Raw genomic sequence first — 19652 nt, 5'->3', positions numbered from 1 at the left:
GAAATAATTTTTCCTTATATGGCTAATATTTTAATTTATATTATATCACCAGTTTTTAATTTAATTTTAGCATTAATATTATGAATTAGAATACCTTTTTATTGTTATTTATTTAAGTTTAATTTTTCTGTATTGTTTTTTTTTGTAATTTCTAGTTTTAGTGTGTATACAATTATATTATCAGGTTGATCTTCAAATTCGATTTATTCTTTATTAGGAAGGCTTCGTTCTGTTGCTCAAGTAATTTCTTATGAAGTAAGAATATTTTTAATTTTATTATCATTTTTAGTGTTAATTATATCTTTAAATTTAATAGATTTTATTTTTTATCAAAAATATGTTTGATTTGTTATATTTAATTTTCCTCTAAGAATAATATGATTTATTTCAAGATTAGCTGAAACTAATCGAACTCCTTTTGATTTTTCTGAGGGTGAATCAGAGTTAGTTTCAGGATTTAACGTTGAATATAGAAGTTTTGGATTTGCTTTTATTTTTATGGCTGAATATTCTAATATTATTTTTATAAGAATAATAAGAAGGTTGATTTTTATAGGAGGAGATTTTTATTCTATTATATTTTTTTTAAAATTATTATTTTTTTCTTTTATATGAATTTGGGTTCGAGGGACTTTACCTCGTTATCGATATGATAAATTAATATATTTATCTTGAAAGGTTTTTTTGCCTGTTTCTTTGAATATACTTATATTAAATTTTAGATTAAGATTATTATTTATAGTATTAATTATATAGTTAATTAAATTTTGTATAAATCAATAGAAATTTAAATTCTTTCTTATATTTTCAAAATATATGCTTTTCAAGCTCATTGATTAATTAAATATTCATCAGTCTCAAATTTTGTAAATAATTGAGTTTAATATAAAGTATATGAAATAGATTAAGGTAAAAATTTGTCCTATGAAAATAAAAGGATTTTCAACTGGTTTAGCTCCGATTCATGTTAAAATTATAACTGTAACGATAAAATTTCAAAATATAATTTTATTAATATAATAAAAGCTGTTTCTTTTCATTATTTTGAAATTAATAAAAGGTATAAAATAAAGAATAGCAATTGATATTACTAAAGCAATTACACCTCCAAGTTTATTGGGAATAGAGCGAAGAATTGCATAAGCAAATAAAAAATATCATTCTGGTTGAATATGAGGAGGGGTGGAAAGAGGATTAGCTGGGATAAAATTATCAGGATCTCTTAATATATAAGGATATAGAATAATAATATTTAAAATAAAAAATATTATAATGAGAAAACCTAAAATATCTTTAAAGGAGAAATATGGATGAAAACTAATTTTATCTAGATTAGAATTAGATCCTAAAGGATTACTAGAGCCAGAGTTATGTAAAAATAGTAAATGAATTATAATTAAAGCTGAAATAATGAAAGGTAAAATAAAATGAAATGAATAAAATCGGTTTAATGTAGCATTGTCAACAGCAAAACCTCCTCATAGTCAAATAACGATAGAATTTCCTAGGTAAGGGATTGCAGAAACTAAATTTGTAATTACAGTTGCTCCTCAAAAAGATATTTGCCCTCAGGGAAGAACATAACCTAAAAAGGCTGTAGCTATAGATATAAATAAAATAGTAGTTCCTGTCATTCAAGTTTCTGTAAGTTTGTAAGAACCAAAATATAAGCCTCGCCTAATATGTAAATATAAACATATAAAAAATAAAGAGGCTCCATTTGCATGAATAGTTCGTATTAACCATCCTATATTTACGTCTCGACAAATATGAGTCACTCTATTAAAAGCTAAATCTACGTTTGCACAATAATGTATAGATAAAAATAATCCTGTAATAATTTGTATTATTAAACACAAGCCTAATAAAGATCCAAAATTTCATAAATATGAAATATTTCTTGGTGTAGGTAGATCGATTAAAGAGTTGTTAATAATTTTCGTTAAAGAATTAATTTTTCGTATTGGTATTTTCATATTTAAATTGACGTAACGGTCCAAATTTTACTTTAGTAATTTTTACAACTGCAATTATTGAAATTAATAAATAAAAAATCAAAATTAAAAATATGTTAGAATTTGGGTAATTTAAAAATTTATTTAAATTTAAATAAAAATTTCTAATTAAATCTATTTTATGTAAAATTTCATTATTAATATTTTGATTTATTAAATATAGATTTATATTATTTATAAATATAGTAATTATAAATAAACTAATTATAATAAATATAATATATTTATTAAATTTAAATTTTTCATTAGAGGCAGTTCTTGTTATATAAATAAATAAAATTAGTAAACCTCCAATTATAATTAATATTAAAATATATGAAAATCAAAAGTTTGATCTTATTAATCCTATAATGATACAAGTTATAATTGTATAAGTTAAAATAAGTAGTCCTAAGGATAGGGGGTGGGTAAGAAAAATTGCCAAAAAATTTAAAAATGTTAAAATTAAGATTTCAGAGGGTAGTTTAATAAAAAATATTAATTTTGGAGATTAAAGATATATTTGTTTTCCTCTGATATTTTGAAAGATTAAATCTTAAAGCTGGTTTACAAGACCAGTATTTTTTTTAAATTATTAAAATATGGAAATAATTTTTTTAAGTATGTTTATTTTTAGAATTTTAAATTTTTTTTTTAATCGAAAACATTTATTAATAACATTACTTAGATTAGAATTAGTAATTTTAACTTTATTTATAATAATATATTTTTATTTATCTTATTTTAGTTATGAATTTTATTTTGTAGTAGTTTTTTTAACTATAAGTGTTTGTGAAAGAGTTTTGGGATTATCTTTATTAGTGTCAATAATTCGTTCTTATGGAAATGATTATTTTAATTCATTAAATATTTTATGATAATATTAATAATATTAGTATTTATGATTCCTTTATGTTTTATAAATAAATTTTGATTAATTAAAAATTATTTAATTTTAATAAGAATTTGATTTTTTTCAAAAATTTCTTTTTTATTTTTTAGTTCATTAAATTTTTTTATAGGTATAGATTTTTTATCATATTTTTTGTTATTATTAAGGTTTTGAATTTCTTTTTTAATATTTATAGCTAGAGAAAAACTTTTCAATTTAAAAGATTTCAGTGAGTTATTTAGTATTTTATTATTATTATTATTGCTTTTTTTATTATTAACTTTTTCTTCTATAAATATATTTTTATTTTATATATTTTTTGAGGCTAGGTTAATTCCAATTTTGATTTTGATTTTAGGTTGAGGATATCAGCCTGAACGTATTCAAGCTGGAATATATATATTTTTTTATACAATTATAGCTTCTTTACCAATAATATTGTTTATTTTTATTTATTATTCAAAGTTTAAAACATTAGATTTGACTTATATTAATGTAAATTTATTTAGTTTTATTTTATATTTTATAATAATAATAGTATTTTTAGTTAAAATGCCGATATTTTTATTTCATTTATGATTGCCTAAAGCACATGTAGAAGCTTCAGTTGCTGGGTCTATAATATTAGCAGGAGTGATATTAAAGTTAGGAAGATATGGACTTATTCGATTTTTAACTATATTTATATATCTAGGAGTTAAGGTTAATTTTTTTTTAATTAATTTATCTTTAATAGGAGGGATTTTAGTTTCTTTAAGTTGTTTACGTCAAAGAGATATAAAATCTTTAATTGCTTATTCTTCAGTTGTTCATATAGGACTTTTATTGTCAGGTTTATTAACATTTAATTCTTGAGGAATTACTGGATCTTTAATAATAATATTAGCTCATGGCTGTTGTTCTTCAGGATTATTTGTTTTAGTAAATATAAATTATGAACGTATTGTTAGTCGAAGTATTTTTATTAATAAAGGTTTAATTAATATTGTACCTTTTTTATCTTTATGGTGATTTTTGTTAGTAATTAGAAATATAGCTGCACCACCTTCTTTAAATTTGTTAAGAGAAATTTTGTTAATTAATAGTTTAATTAATTATTCTCATATTTGTATATTTATATTAATAATTATAACTTTTTTGAGAGCTTCTTATAGTTTGTATTTATATTCTTTTAGTCAACATGGAAAATTTTACAGAAGATTATATTTTTTTGAATTAATTTCTTATCGAGAATTAATTTTATTACTCATACATTGGGTTCCTTTAAATTTAATTTTATTAAAAAGAGATTTATTTTTCTTTTACTTAAATAGTTTATATAAAATATTGATTTGTGGAGTCAATGAAGTTACTTTAACTTTAAGTAATATCTTTTTGTGTAATTTTTTCTAGATTAATACTTAGGTTTTTTTTTTTTTTTTTTTGTTTTAGATTATTTTTACTTAATACAGGAAAGGTTTATTTTATTGAGTGAAGAATTTTTAATTTAAATTCAATAGAAGTAGAAATATTAATTCTTTTAGATTGAATATCTTTATTATTTGTTTCTTTTGTTTTATTTATTTCTACCATAGTAATTTTTTATAGAAAATCTTATATATCTAAGGATTTATCTATTAATCGTTTTATTATACTAGTTTTTATATTTGTTCTATCTATATTATTAATAATTTTAAGTCCAAATTTAATTTCAATTTTATTGGGTTGAGATGGGTTAGGATTAGTTTCTTATTGTTTAGTAATTTATTATCAAAATGTAAAATCTTATTCAGCTGGTATATTAACAGCTTTATCTAATCGAGTAGGAGATGCAATATTAATAATTTCTATTGCTTGGATAATAAATTTTGGAAGATGAAATTTTATATTATATATTGATTATTATTATAGAGATAAAAGAATAATAATTGTAGGTTTGTTAATTATTATTGCTGCTTTAACTAAAAGTGCACAAATTCCTTTTTCAGCTTGATTACCAGCAGCTATAGCTGCTCCTACTCCTGTTTCAGCATTAGTACATTCTTCAACTTTAGTAACAGCAGGGGTTTATTTATTAATTCGATTTCATTTATTATTGGAAAATTATTCTTTTGTGTTAATATTCATTGGATTGATAACAATATTAATCTCAGGTTTAGCAGCTAATTTTGAATATGATTTAAAAAAAATTATTGCTTTATCAACTTTAAGTCAGTTAGGTTTAATAGTTACTATTTTAAGATTAGGTTTATATGAATTAGCTTTTTTTCATTTATTAATTCATGCTTTATTTAAAGCCTTATTATTTATATGCGCAGGTAATTTTATTCATTTAATAGGAGAATGTCAAGATATTCGTTTTATAGGAGGTTTAGTTTATAAAACTCCTATAACTGTAATATATTTTAATGTAAGAAATTTATCATTATGTGGTATTCCCTTTTTTTCTGGATTTTACTCAAAAGATTTAATTATAGAGGTTTATTCTATGATAAGATTAAATATTGTAATTTATTTAATCATATTAATTTCTTTAACATTAACAGTTTCTTATACAGTGCGTTTATTAAATTATTTAATATTTACAGATTATTGTGGGTTTAGAATAAATAGAACTGAAGAATTAAGAGATGAAATAGTTTATAGAATAGGATTTATATTTATTATTGTATTATTTTCAGGAACGGTTCTTATATGATTTATATTTAAGGATATCAATTTAGTTGTATTACCTTTTTTTATGAAAATTTTAATTTTAATTATAGTAATAATTGGGGTAATTATAGGTTTTGAGATTTTTTTATTAAAATTAAATTATAATTTAATTTTTTCTAATTTAATAAAAATTTTAATTTTTTTAGTATTAATATGGAATTTGCCTTATATTTCAACTTTTGGAATAAATTATTTTTTTATTAATTTAGGAATACTAAATTATAAATTTTTAGATCAGGGTTGATCAGAGTTCTTAGGAAGTCAGGGTTTATTTAAATTTTTTAAAAAAATTTCTGTTTTATTTCAGTATATTTTTAAAAATAGTTTAAAGATTTATATAATCATATTTTTAATTTGAATTATTTTGTTATTGATTTATATATTCTACTTAAATAGCTTAATAGAGCGCAATATTGAAGATATTGAGGTAAATTAAAATATTTTTTAAGTATTTATAAGAATTAATCTTTTTTTATAATGAAAATATAATGTTTTAGATAAACTATATAAATAGAAATATTAACAAATTGCTATATATTAAGTTAGAAGCTTAAATTTTTATATTTCTTTAATTGGAGAGTTTCTCATTGGAATCATTAACAGTGACTTACCTCTAGTTTGGTTTCAATTAAATAAGGAATTTAAATTCAAATTTTTAGGTCGAAACTAAAAGCAATATTTTGCTTCTTATTTAAGATAAACTGAAAAACAGTATTTTTTAAATGCAAATTAAATGTTAATTTAACTATTATCCTATAAAGATCAGTTTAAGGCTCCTTGTTTTCATTCATGGTATAAACCTAAAATTAAGATTGCTATGAATATAAAAAATATAATGCTAATAATTATAATATTAGAATATTTTATTCTATAAATAAAAGGGATAATAAGGGTAATTTCTACATCAAAAATTAAAAAAATTAAAGCGATTAAAAAAAAGTGAATTGAGAATGGTAGGCGTGCAGAATTTTTAGGGTCAAATCCGCATTCAAAGGGAGAACTTTTTTCTCGATCTTTAAATGTTTTTATTGAGATATAATTTGCAGTAATTATTAAAATTATTATAATTCTAAGAATTATTAAAATTAAAGATGAAATTAAGAATATTATCTATACTTTTAAAAGATTTTTTGATTGGAAATCAAATGTAATATTTATACTATATAGATATCTACCTCATCAATAAATAGATATATATAGGAATAGTCATACTACGTCTACAAAATGTCAATATCATGCTGCTGCTTCAAATCCAAAATGGTGATTGTTTCTAAAATGATTAAAGTTTAATCGAGTTAAACAAACTAAAAGAAAAATAGAACCAATAATAACATGTAAACCGTGGAATCCTGTAGCTATAAAGAATGTTCTTCCATAAACTGAATCGGCTATAGAAAATGGGGCTTCTAAATATTCAATTCCTTGTAGTAAAGAAAAATATATTCCTAGAAAAACAGTAATAATTAATCTTTGAAATGTTTGATTAAAATTATTTTCTATTAATCTATGGTGGGCTCAAGTTACTCTTAGGCCTGATCTTAATAGAATAATAGTGTTTAATAATGGGATTTCATTAGGATTAAAGGTATTAATTCCTTTTGGAGGTCAAGCTATTCCTAGTTCGATAGAAGGAGATAATCTTATATGATAAAATCTTCAAAAAAAACTAACAAAGAAAAAAATCTCTGAGGTAATAAATAAAATTATTCCTCATCGTAAACCAAAAGATACTAAAAGAGTGTGGTTTCCTTGAAAGGTTCTTTCTCGAATTACATCTCGTCATCATTGAAATATAATTAGTAAAAGAATTATATTTCTTAAAATAAATAAATTAGAGTTAAAAAGATGGAATCATTTAATTATTCCTATTATTGCAGTTATAGCTCTAAAAGCTCCTAAAATTGGTCAAGGACTATAATCTACTAAATGAAATGGGTGATTTTTTATCATAATTATTTTCTCTAGAATAAAGAGTTCTAAGGATAGCAAAAACATAAGATTGAATTAAAGCTACTGCTGATTCTAATAAAATTAGTATAAATTGAATTATAATAATTAATAAAATAAGCAAATTTACTATAGGACCAGTGTTTCCTAAAAGAGTTAATAAAAGGTGTCCTGCAATTATATTAGCTGATAAACGAATAGCGAGAGTTCCAGGACGAATAATATTTCTAATTGTTTCAATACATACTATAAAAGGTATTAAAATAGAAGGAGTTCCTTGAGGCATTAGATGGGCAAATGAGTGATAAGTGTGACTAATTCAACTATTTAATATAAATCTTAACCATAAAGGTAAAGCTAGGGATAGAGTAAAAATTATATGACTTGAGGCTGTAAAAATGTAAGGAAATAACCCTATTAAGTTATTAATTATAATGAAGTAAAATAATACAATAAATATTAAAGTATTATTTTTTTTTGTAATGATTTTGAATTCTTTATGTAGAGTAATTAATATATTTTGAATTAAAAAGTTAAATCGATTAGGAATTAGTCAGAATATAGAAGGAATAAATAAAAAACTAATAATTATTCTTAGTCAATTTAAAGGTAATATAAAATAAGATGAAGGATCAAAAGAAGAAAAAAGATTTATTATCATTTTCAAGAAAGTTTTTTATTTAATAATTTAAAATTTTTTAAAGGAGATTTTTTATGAGAATAAAATATTTTAATGTTTAAAATAATAAATAAAAGTGTTATAAAAATATATAAGGAAAACCAATCCATAGGTATAGTTTGAGGAATTAAAAATTATTCTGAGAATGATTTTAGTTTGACAAACTAATGTTATAGGTTAACTAAATTTTTCATTAGAAGTAGTCGTTAATTACTATAAAGTGGTTTAAGAGACCAATACTTATCTTTCAGTCATCTAATGAAAAATTTTCTACCCATTTAATGAAATTTTGGGGAGAAATTCTTTCAATAGAAATAGGTATAAATCTATGGTTTGCTCCACAAATTTCTGAACATTGACCAAAAAAAATTCCAGTTCGATTTAAATTAAATCTAAGTTGATTTAATCGCCCTGGGGAGGCATCGACTTTTACTCCTGTTGAAGGAACTGTTCAAGAATGAATTACGTCAGAAGATGAAGTTAGAATTCGAATATGAGAAAGATATGGTAAAATAGTTCGATTATCAACTTCTAGTAATCGAAAATTAAAAAGTTGATTATTATTAATTAAATATGAATCAAATTCAAGATTTTTAAAATCTGTATATTCATAGGTTCAATATCATTGATGACCAATAGTTTTAATAGTAACTAAAGGGTTACGGATTTCATCAATTAAGTAAATTAATTTTAAAGAAGGAAAAGCAATAAAAATTAAAGTTAATGCTGGTATGATAGTTCAAATTGTTTCAATATTGTGTCCTTCTAATATAAAACGATGGTTATAATTATTTAATGTTAGTCTCATTATGGTATATGTTACAATACAAGTGATTATTATTAAGATCAAAAGGGCGTGATCATGAAAAAATCTTAATTGTTCCAGTAAATATGAAGCTCTGTCTAAAAATATATATGATTTTCAAGTCGCTATTTCTAAAAAAAGGTAAATCTTTATAATTGGGGTTTAAATCCAATGCACTAATCTGCCATATTAGAATTTTTGAGCTAAGATTGGTACTTCTGAATAAGAATGTTCATTAGGGGGAGAAAGTTGGAGTCATTCAATTAAAGAGGGTACATTAGAATTAAACTTTCTTAAACGTATTGAATAAAATCTTTCTCAAATAATTAAGATTATAAAGATTATTCTAAGAGAGGAAATTATAGATCCAATAGAAGAAATTTTATTTCATTTGTAATAAGCATCAGGATAATCAGAGTATCGTCGAGGTATTCCTCTTAGTCCTAAGAAGTGTTGAGGAAAAAATGTTAAGTTTACCCCAATAAATATAATTAAAAATTGGATTTGTAATAATTTATTGTTAAGATTGAATCCTGTAATTAAAGGGAATCAATGGATAAATCCTGCTATAATGGCAAATACAGCTCCTATAGATAAAACGTAATGGAAATGAGCTACAACATAATAGGTATCATGTAAAATAATATCTATGGAAGAGTTAGCTAAAATTACTCCTGTTAATCCACCAATTGTAAATAAAAATAAAAATCCCAGGGTTCATAAAATTGAAGGTGTATAGTAAAATTGTATTCCATGTAAAGTTGCTAATCAAGAAAAAATTTTAATTCCAGTGGGTACTGCAATAATTATAGTAGCTGAAGTAAAATAAGCTCGAGTATCAACATCTATTCCCACTGTAAATATGTGATGAGCTCATACTACAAATCCTAGAAGTCCAATAGCTAATATAGCATAAATTATTCCTAAAGAACCAAAGGCAATTTTTTTCCCTCTTTCTTGTGTAATAATATGGGAAATTATACCAAATCCTGGGAGAATTAAAATATAAACTTCAGGATGGCCAAAAAATCAAAATAAATGTTGGTATAAAATTGGGTCTCCTCCACCGGTTGGATCAAAAAAAGAAGAATTTAAGTTTCGGTCAGTTAATAGTATAGTAATTGCTCCTGCAAGAACTGGTAGTGATAGTAATAAAAGAATTGCTGTAATAAGAACAGATCATACAAATAAAGGAGTTTTATCAAGTATTATACCAAATGGACGTATATTTATAATAGTTGAAATGAAATTTACTGCACCTAAAATTGAGGAAATTCCTGCTAAATGTAAACTAAAAATCACTAAATCTACTGAAGGCCCGTTATGTGTTAAATTAGAAGAAAGAGGAGGGTAAACAGTTCATCCTGTTCCTGCCCCTATTTCTACGATTGTTCTTAAAATTAAAAGAGTTAAAGCAGGGGGTAAAAGTCAAAATCTTATGTTATTTAATCGTGGAAATGCTATATCAGGAGCTCCAATTATTAAAGGAACTAATCAATTTCCAAAACCCCCAATTATAATAGGTATTACTATAAAGAAAATTATAATGAAAGCATGAGCTGTAACAATTATATTATAAATTTGGTCGTTTCCAATTAATCTTCCTCTAGTTCCTAATTCTAACCGAATTAAAATACTTAACGATGTTCCTACTATTCCTGCCCATATTCCAAATAAAAAGTATAATGTTCCAATATCTTTATGATTAGTAGAAAATAATCATTTATTCGATAAAGTGGCTGAATTAAAGCGTTAAATTGTAAATTTAATTATGAGTTTTCTCCTTTATTAAGCCTTATATTCAATTATGATTATAAATTGCAAATTTATAGGTGAATATTATTCTAAGGCTTAGAATAATTCTATTTTTAACTTTGAAGGTTACTAGTTTATTTAACTTAAATCCTTAATAAATTCTAAAAATTACAGTAAAAATGATTAATCCGTAAATATTCACTCAATTTAAAAAAATTACATAGTAAGAGTTAATATAATTAAATTTTTTATTTTCATTTAATTTTATTATTAAAGATTGAAGTATTAAGCGTATATAAATATATATACAAATTAAAGTAATAAAAATTATTATAAAAGATAGAAAATAAAAGTGATTTTCAATTAAAGTTTTTAGAATTAGTCACTTAGGAAAAAATCCTAAAAAGGGGGGGATTCCTCCTAGAGAAAAGAAATTTAAAAAAAAATAGAATTTTAAAGTTTTATTGTAATTCATATTATTTATAAGATCTTTAATGTTAAAGATTTTATATTTATTAAAAATTAAGATTATATTTAAAGAAATAAAAGTATAAATTAAAAAGTATAATATTCATAAGGATTGATTTAATATTATTATTCTTAATATTCAACCAATATGGTTAATGGAAGATAAGGCAAGAATTTTTTTTAATCTGGTTTGGTTCCATGTTTTTACACTCCCTAAGGTTATACATATCAAAATAATCAAAATAAAGAATAGGTTTAATTTAAAATTATATATAATTAAAATTATTGGGGCAATTTTTTGTCAAGTTATTAATAATAATGCATTAGCTCATCTTAGTCCTTCTAGGACTTCTGGGTATCAAAAGTGAAAAGGGGCTGCTCCTATTTTTATAAGGATAGCTCTGTTAAACAAAAATATAGAAGTAGGTATTAATTGCTCGATAGAATTGATTAAAATAAATGAATTTAAAAAAGAAAATAAAACTAGAATTGATGCAGAAACTTGAACTAAAAAATATTTCAAGGAGGATTCAGAAGAATACTTAAAATTATCTAAATTTATAATAGGAATAAAAGCTAAGAGGTTTAATTCTAAACCAATCCAGATATTAATTCATGAATAAGCAGAAATAGAAATAAGAGTTCCTCTTATTATTAAAATTAAAAATATTAATTTTATAGTTTTAATTATAAAGAAAAGGGGTATACCTTTATAAATGGGGTATGAACCCATCAGCTTCTTTAGCTTATCTTTATATTCTAGTATAAGATGTACAAGAGTTTTTGAAACTCTAAGAAATAATTTAATTTTATTGAATATAATTACAAAAAAAAATTAACAATTAAAAATTTAACTTATTAAGTTAAATTTAAAATTTAATATTTTAACCTTAAATAAAAACTATTAAATTTTCATTAATTTAAGTGTACAAAAATTAATTCACAAAGTAAAAAATCCTATAAAATAGGATTATTTATATAAATATATTCGATAAATTTGAGTTGATTTTGGTCGTCCTACTTCAGGATCAATTTCAACATTCTAAACCAATCCTGAGGCTAAGTCCAACAATCAACACCAAATCCGATAAATTTGAGTTGATTTTGGTCGTCCTACTTCAGGATCAATTCCAATATTCTAAACCAATCCTGAGACTAAGCCCAACAATCAATACCAAATCCGATAAATTTGAGTTGATTTTGGTCGTCCTACTTCAGGATCAATTTCAATATTCTAAACTAATCCTGAGGCTAAGTCCAACAAACACCAAACCCGATAAATTTGAGTTGATTTTGGTGCCCTACTTCAGGATCAATTTCAACATTCTAAACTAATCCTGAGGCTAAGTCCAACAATCAGCACCAAATCCGATAAATTTGAGTTGATTTTGGTCGTCCTACTTCAGGATCAATTTCAACATTCTAAACCAATCCTGAGACTAAGTCCAACAATCAACACCAAACCCGATAAATTTGAGTTGATTTTGGTGCCCTACTTCAGGGTCAATTTCAACATTCTAAACCAATCCTGAGGCTAAGTCCAACAATCAACACCAAATCCGATAAATTTGAGTTGATTTTGGTCGTCCTACTTCAGGATCAATTTCAATATTCTAAACCAATCCTGAGACTAAGTCCAACAATCAACACCAAATCCGATAAATTTGAGTTGATTTTGGTCGTCCTACTTCAGGATCAATTTCAATATTCTAAACCAATCCTGAGGCTAAGTCCAACAATCAGCACCAAATCCGATAAATTTGAGTTGATTTTGGTCGTCCTACTTCAGGATCAATTTCAACATTCTAAACTAATCCTGAGGCTAAGTCCAACAATCAGCACCAAATCCGATAAATTTGAGTTGATTTTGGTCGTCCTTCTTCAGGATCAATTTCAACATTCTAAACTAACCCTGAGGCTAAGTCCAACAATCAGCACCAAATCCGATAAATTTGAGTTGATTTTGGTGCCCTACTTCAGGATCAATTTCAACATTCTAAACCAATCCTGAGACTAAGTCCAACAATCAATACCAAATCCGATAAATTTGAGTTGATTTTGGTGCCCTACTTCAGGATCAATTTCAACATTCTAAACCAATCCTGAGACTAAGTCCAACAATCAACACCAAACCCGATAAATTTGAGTTGATTTTGGTCGTCCTACTTCAGGATCAATTTCAACATTCTAAACTAATCCTGAGGCTAAGTCCAACAATCAACACCAAATCCGATAAATTTGAATTGATTTTGGTGCCCTACTTCAGGATCAATTTCAACATTCTAAACCAATCCTGAGGCTAAGCCCAACAATCAACACCAAACCCGATAAATTTGAGTTGATTTTGGTCGTCCTACTTCAGGATCAATTTCAACATTCTAAACCAATCCTGAGACTAAGTCCAACAATCAACACCAAATCCGATAAATTTGAATTGATTTTGGTCGTCCTACTTCAGGATCAATTTCAACATTCTAAACCAATCCTGAGACTAAGTCCAACAATCAACACCAAATCCGATAAATTTGAGTTGATTTTGGTGCCCTACTTCAGGATCAATTTCAACATTCTAAACTAATCCTGAGGCTAAGTCCAACAATCAACACCAAACCCGATAAATTTGAGTTGATTTTGGTCGTCCTTCTTCAGGATCAATTTCAACATTCTAAACTAATCCTGAGGCTAAGTCCAACAATCAACACCAAACCCGATAAATTTGAGTTGATTTTGGTCGTCCTTCTTCAGGATCAATTTCGACATTCTAAACTAATCCTGAGGCTAAGTCCAACAATCAGCACCAAATCCGATAAATTTGAATTGATTTTGGTCGTCCTACTTCAGGATCAATTTCAACATTCTAAACCAATCCTGAGACTAAGTCCAACAATCAACACCAAATCCGATAAATTTGAGTTGATTTTGGTCGTCCTACTTCAGGATCAATTTCAATATTCTAAACCAATCCTGAGGCTAAGTCCAACAATCAACACCAAATCCGATAAATTTGAGTTGATTTTGGTCGTCCTACTTCAGGATCAATTTCAATATTCTAAACCAATCCTGAGGCTAAGTCCAACAATCAACGTTTAAGTTTTTAAAATTATTAGTTTTTGATTTTGAATAACTAAGAAACTGACTTTTAAATTTTTAAAATTTTTAAATATCACCTTATTAATAAATTTGTATAAGAATTCTATGGGGGGGGATCAATAGAATTCAATTTACAAAAATTTGAATAAATGGATTTATATTTAAAAATCAAAAAATTTTGTAATTAAAAATTATTCTTTCAATTTTATTTTCACAGAAAAGGTTTAAATTTTCTATAAAATAAATTTTCTGTTAGACTAGAAGAAGAATTTTTTCTAAAAGTTGATTTTTCTAACAAAATAGTTTGGAAAAAGAGATTTTATGATAAATCCTTTTTTCACATAAAAAATAATCAATCCCTGTAAAATTTTGTAATCCGAAGATTTTTTCCAAATTTCATCAAATTTCACGAAATTTGGCATTTTTTTCAAAAATTTCGGGGATGGAACTAGGGGTGGGTTGCACATGTTTCATCTCATCAAAATGACCCTTTCTTCAGGCGCCCTAATAGGAATTTCCTCATACATCGGTTTTTATATCCAAGTGTTATAATTGTTTTTTAGACAATAATGTCAATTTTAAAGATCAAATTTTTTGAAAAATTTCAAAAAAAAACGAAAAAAATGCAAAATTTTGCAATTTTTTGCATTTTTTGGGTCAAAATTTGGGCAAAAAAAAATGGCCTAAAATCGATACTTTATTAGCAGTATTAATTTAAATTTTGTCTTTTAATAAGGTTTTTCTCTTGGACCCTATGCCTTTTTAATTAAAGAATTTATTTATATATATCTATAATATTTAATAATTAATAATTACTTATTAATATATAATTATTTATATATTAAAATATATCTTACATTGGATAGTACCATTAGTAATATTCTAGGTGCTAATTTTAATTAAATAGTTAAAATAAACATTTTTAAATATATAAAAACCGATTTAATATTGGTATCTTAAGGGATATATAATAGTACTCCCGAAAAAAAGAGAAAGAATATATAAAGTAAATCAGTATATAAAAACGACGGTGAATTTCGAGAATTTCTATATTAATAAATATTTTATATATTAATAATATTTATAATATATATATAAAGAGTATAAATTATTAATAATTAATTTAACATTAAAATATTAACATTTTATTTATATAAGAATTAAATTATAATTAATCTATAATTATTAATAATATATTAAAAATTATTAGTTATTAATAAAGTTAATTTTTAATGAAAAATTCAAAATTAATGAAAAAAAAAAAAAAAACCTAAGTATTAATGAATTAAATTATCATTAAGAAATATTATTTCTAAAGTATTATGGTATTTATCATGAAAATGAAGTTATTCTTATTTTAACTAAATCTATTAAAAATTACGTGAAAAATAGATTTAGAAAAATAAAATTAATAAAAATTTCATAAAAAATTTAAATTAAAATATCTAACAAAAAAATGTAATTTTTAAATATTTGGTTAAATTTGTCTATTTTTTAGTTGTCTTGAATAATTTTTAATTTATTGGATAAAAAGTGATCTTAAAGGGTAAAAAAATGATTTGTTAGTAAAGTAAAGTTATTATGTCAATATTTTGATTTAAATTATAATTATTTTAAGTTTAATTATTACATAGTTAAAAAAATTATGTATAAAAATTTAGGATTTTCATAAAATTCGAGTAATTTTTGAAAATTTTATATAAATGCTTAAAAGGAAATCGCTCATAAAAAAAAAATCTATATTTTTTTGTTAGAAATTTAAATTTAAATAATTTTTAAAAATTGTGATATGGAAATTATCTAATAATTTTTTTTGAAAAAATTATTTGTTAGTGTAATAAAGTTATTACGTTTAAAAATTTTGTGAAAAATTGTTAAAAATTTATCAAAATTTATGGATTTTTGAAAATTTTGATGATTAGGGGAGGAATTTTTTTTTTCATTTTTCATAAATTTGATTTTTATATAATTTTGAAAATTTTTAGAATAGGTTAATTTAAATATTTTAATAAAAATAGAAAATGTTTAGTTTCGGGGGGAACTAAATTAATAAATTTAAATTTAAATTTATTTTGAATTTTAAAAAATTTAATTTTTGATTATTTTATTTTATAATAAAATTATAATTTATTTTTTTAAAATTATTGTATTTATCAAGAATTTTTTAAATCCGATAATTTAAAATATTTTTGATATTTGGTAGGCTTCAGTTTATTACAAAATTTATTTTATTAAAATTAAATTTGAATAAAGCTATAACAGTCGGCAATAAGAATTGTTACAATTTATATTGTTTAGTATTGGATTTAGTGAGTAGGGTAGCACTAAATTTAAGGGTATAACTTGTAAATCCTTGGGGGAAAATTTTTTAATTTAGAGTTAAAAAGTTTAAGGTTTGGTTATTATCTAAGGGGACGTTTTTGACGGGAGGAAGTTACAAAGATTTGTTAACATAAAGTTTTTATAATTATAATTTATTTTTTAAAAATTATTGTATTTATTAAGAATTTTTTAAATCCGATAATTTAAAATATTTTTGATATTTGGTAGGCTTCAGTTTATTACAAAATTTATTTTATTAAAATTAAATTTGAATAAAGCTATAACAGTCGGCAATAAGAATTGTTACAATTTAAATTGTTTAGTATTGGATTTAGTGAGTAGGGTAGCACTAAATTTAAGGGTATAACTTTTAAATCCTTGGGGGAAAATTTTTTAATTTAGAGTTAAAAAGTTTAAGGTTTGGTTATTATCTAAGGGGACGCTTTTGACGGGAGGAAGTTACAAAGATTTGTTAACATAAAGTTTTTATAATTATAATTTATTTTTTAAAAATTATTGTATTTATTAAGAATTTTTTAAATCCGATAATTTAAAATATCTAAATTTAAGGGTATAACTTGTAAATCCTTGGGGGAAAATTTTTTAATTTAGAGTTAAAAAGTTTAAGGTTTGGTTATTATCTAAGGGGACGCTTTTGACGGGAGGAAGTTACAAAGATTTGTTAACATAAAGTTTTTAAAATTATTAGTTTTAATAATTTAATTTTTTAAATTTAATTTAATTATTATTATTTCTAAATAAAGTTAATTTTTTTTTGTTTGAAATAAATTTTAACTAAATGTAGTCTTTTTTGGGTTTTAGTTAATTAGATATTTGATTATGGTATTAGATATATATATTCATTCAAGATTTATATGAATATTGTTTTAAATTTAATAAATTAGTAGTGTATATTTTTAATTATTAAAAAAATTTAGAATTAGTGATAAGATTTAGTATTTGCAATTTTTGTGCCAGCAGCAGCGGTTATACAAAAAATATAATATATATTTATTAGCTTTAATTAATAGAATTAAAAATTAAAAAAGAAATTTTAAGTTTTAAGGTGAAATTTTAATTTATTAATATTTTTAATTATGTTTTTATGAGGTTAAGAAATTATTATAATAAACTAGGATTAGATACCCTATTATTAATTAAGTAAATTATAAAGTTAAGTGATTAATAGTTAAGTTCTTTAAAGCTAAATGATTTGGCGGTATTTTTACTTTTCAGAGGAACCTGTTCTATAAACGATAATCCACGATTAAAATTACTTTAGTTAGAAACTTTTATATCGTCGTTGTTAAATATTTTTTTAGAAATTAATATTTAGATATTTTTTAAAAATTTAAATCAGATCAAGGTGAAGTTTATATTAAAGTAGAAATGGGTTACATTAAATTATATTTATGGATTTATATATTTTAAAAGTTTTATGAAATTGGATTTGATTGTAATTAAATATTTTTATTTTTAATGATTTAGTACTAAAATATGCACATATTGCCCGTCGCTTTCATCTAATATGGAATAAGTCGTAACATAGTAGATTTACTGGAAAGTGATTCTAGAATGTCAGTTTAGAGCTTGAATAAGCATCTTATTTACATTAAGAAGATAATTAATAATTTAAATTGAATTTTAAAATTTATTTAATTAATATATATATATATATATATATATATATATATATATATATAATTTTATTAAATAATTAGTATTTTTATTAGATTAAGAAAAATTTTATTTTATGATAGATTAATAGTACTGAAAAGGAAAATTATATAAATTTATAAAAGAAACAATATTGTGTACCTTGTGTATCAGGGTTTATTAAAAATTTAATATTTATATATTTATCTCGAATTTAAAAGAGCTATATAGTTATAAATATTATTGTTTAATAAATATTTATAATAATTATATAGTAATGAAACGTTATTCGTTTTTAAATATATCTAGTTTTTTAAGAAAAGAATTTAATTCATTATAAAAATTATAAAAATTTAATTTTTAATTTTTTGAATTTTTATTTTAATAGTTTTAGGGATAAGCTTAAAATTAAATTATTATAATTAAATATTATAAATTAATAATTTATAGAATTAGAAATTTTTACTATTTGAAGTTTGTTAAAATTTGTTATTTAATTAAAAATATTTATATATTAATTTAATTTTTTTATTAAAGTAAATTTAATAATAAAAATTATATTGAAATAATGATAAAATTAGTATTAATTATTTTGTAAAAATATAAGTAATTACGAAAGGTATAATTAAGTAATTAGGCAAAAATATCTTTCACCTGTTTAATAAAAACATCTCTTTTTGATTATAATTTAAAGTAGGACCTGCCCACTGAATAAAATTTGAAGGGCCGCAGTATTTTGACTGTGCAAAGGTAGCATAATCATTAGTTTTTTAATTGAAAGCTTGTATGAATGGTTTGATGAGAAGATAACTTTCTAAATTTTATTATTTAAAAATTTTATTTTTAAGTTAAAAAGCTTAAATTTTTTTAAAAGACGAGAAGACCCTATAGAGTTTAATTTATAAAAGATTTTTAATTTAAAGAATTATAAAATTTAAAATTTTTGTTAAATTTGATTGGGGTGATAAAAAAATTAGATTAACTTTTTTAATTTTAACCATTAATTTATGAAAAATTGATCCATTTTTATGATTAAAAGAATAAATTACCTTAGGGATAACAGCGTTATTTTTTTTTAGAGTTCAAATCGAAAGAAAAGATTGCGACCTCGATGTTGGATTAAAGTTAAATTTAGGTGTAGAAGCTTAAATATTTGGTCTGTTCGACCATTAAAACTTTACATGATCTGAGTTTAAACCGGTGTAAGCCAGGTTGGTTTCTATCTTTAATAATTTAATAAATTTTAGTACGAAAGGACCAAGTTTATGATTTAAAATTTTATAAATGAATAAAATTATTATTTTGGCAGATTAGTGCGTTAGATTTAGAATCTTTATAAGTATTTTATAC

The 19652-nt window shown here is 22.8% G+C and overlaps 2 pseudogenes; both read right to left on the bottom strand.

Annotated features, from left to right (window-relative positions):
- Nucleotides 1–1038: 1038 nt before the first annotated feature.
- Nucleotides 1039–1991, bottom strand: LOC123685690 (annotated as a pseudogene).
- Nucleotides 1992–6334: 4343 nt separating this feature from the next.
- Nucleotides 6335–10754, bottom strand: LOC123685688 (annotated as a pseudogene).
- Nucleotides 10755–19652: the final 8898 nt, after the last annotated feature.

Source organism: Harmonia axyridis, chromosome X (assembly GCF_914767665.1).
Source record: "Harmonia axyridis chromosome X, icHarAxyr1.1, whole genome shotgun sequence".
Classification (NCBI taxonomy): domain Eukaryota; kingdom Metazoa; phylum Arthropoda; class Insecta; order Coleoptera; family Coccinellidae; genus Harmonia; species Harmonia axyridis.
The sequence above is the reverse complement of the archived record's forward strand: the minus strand, read 5'-3'. Positions and strand labels throughout refer to the sequence as shown.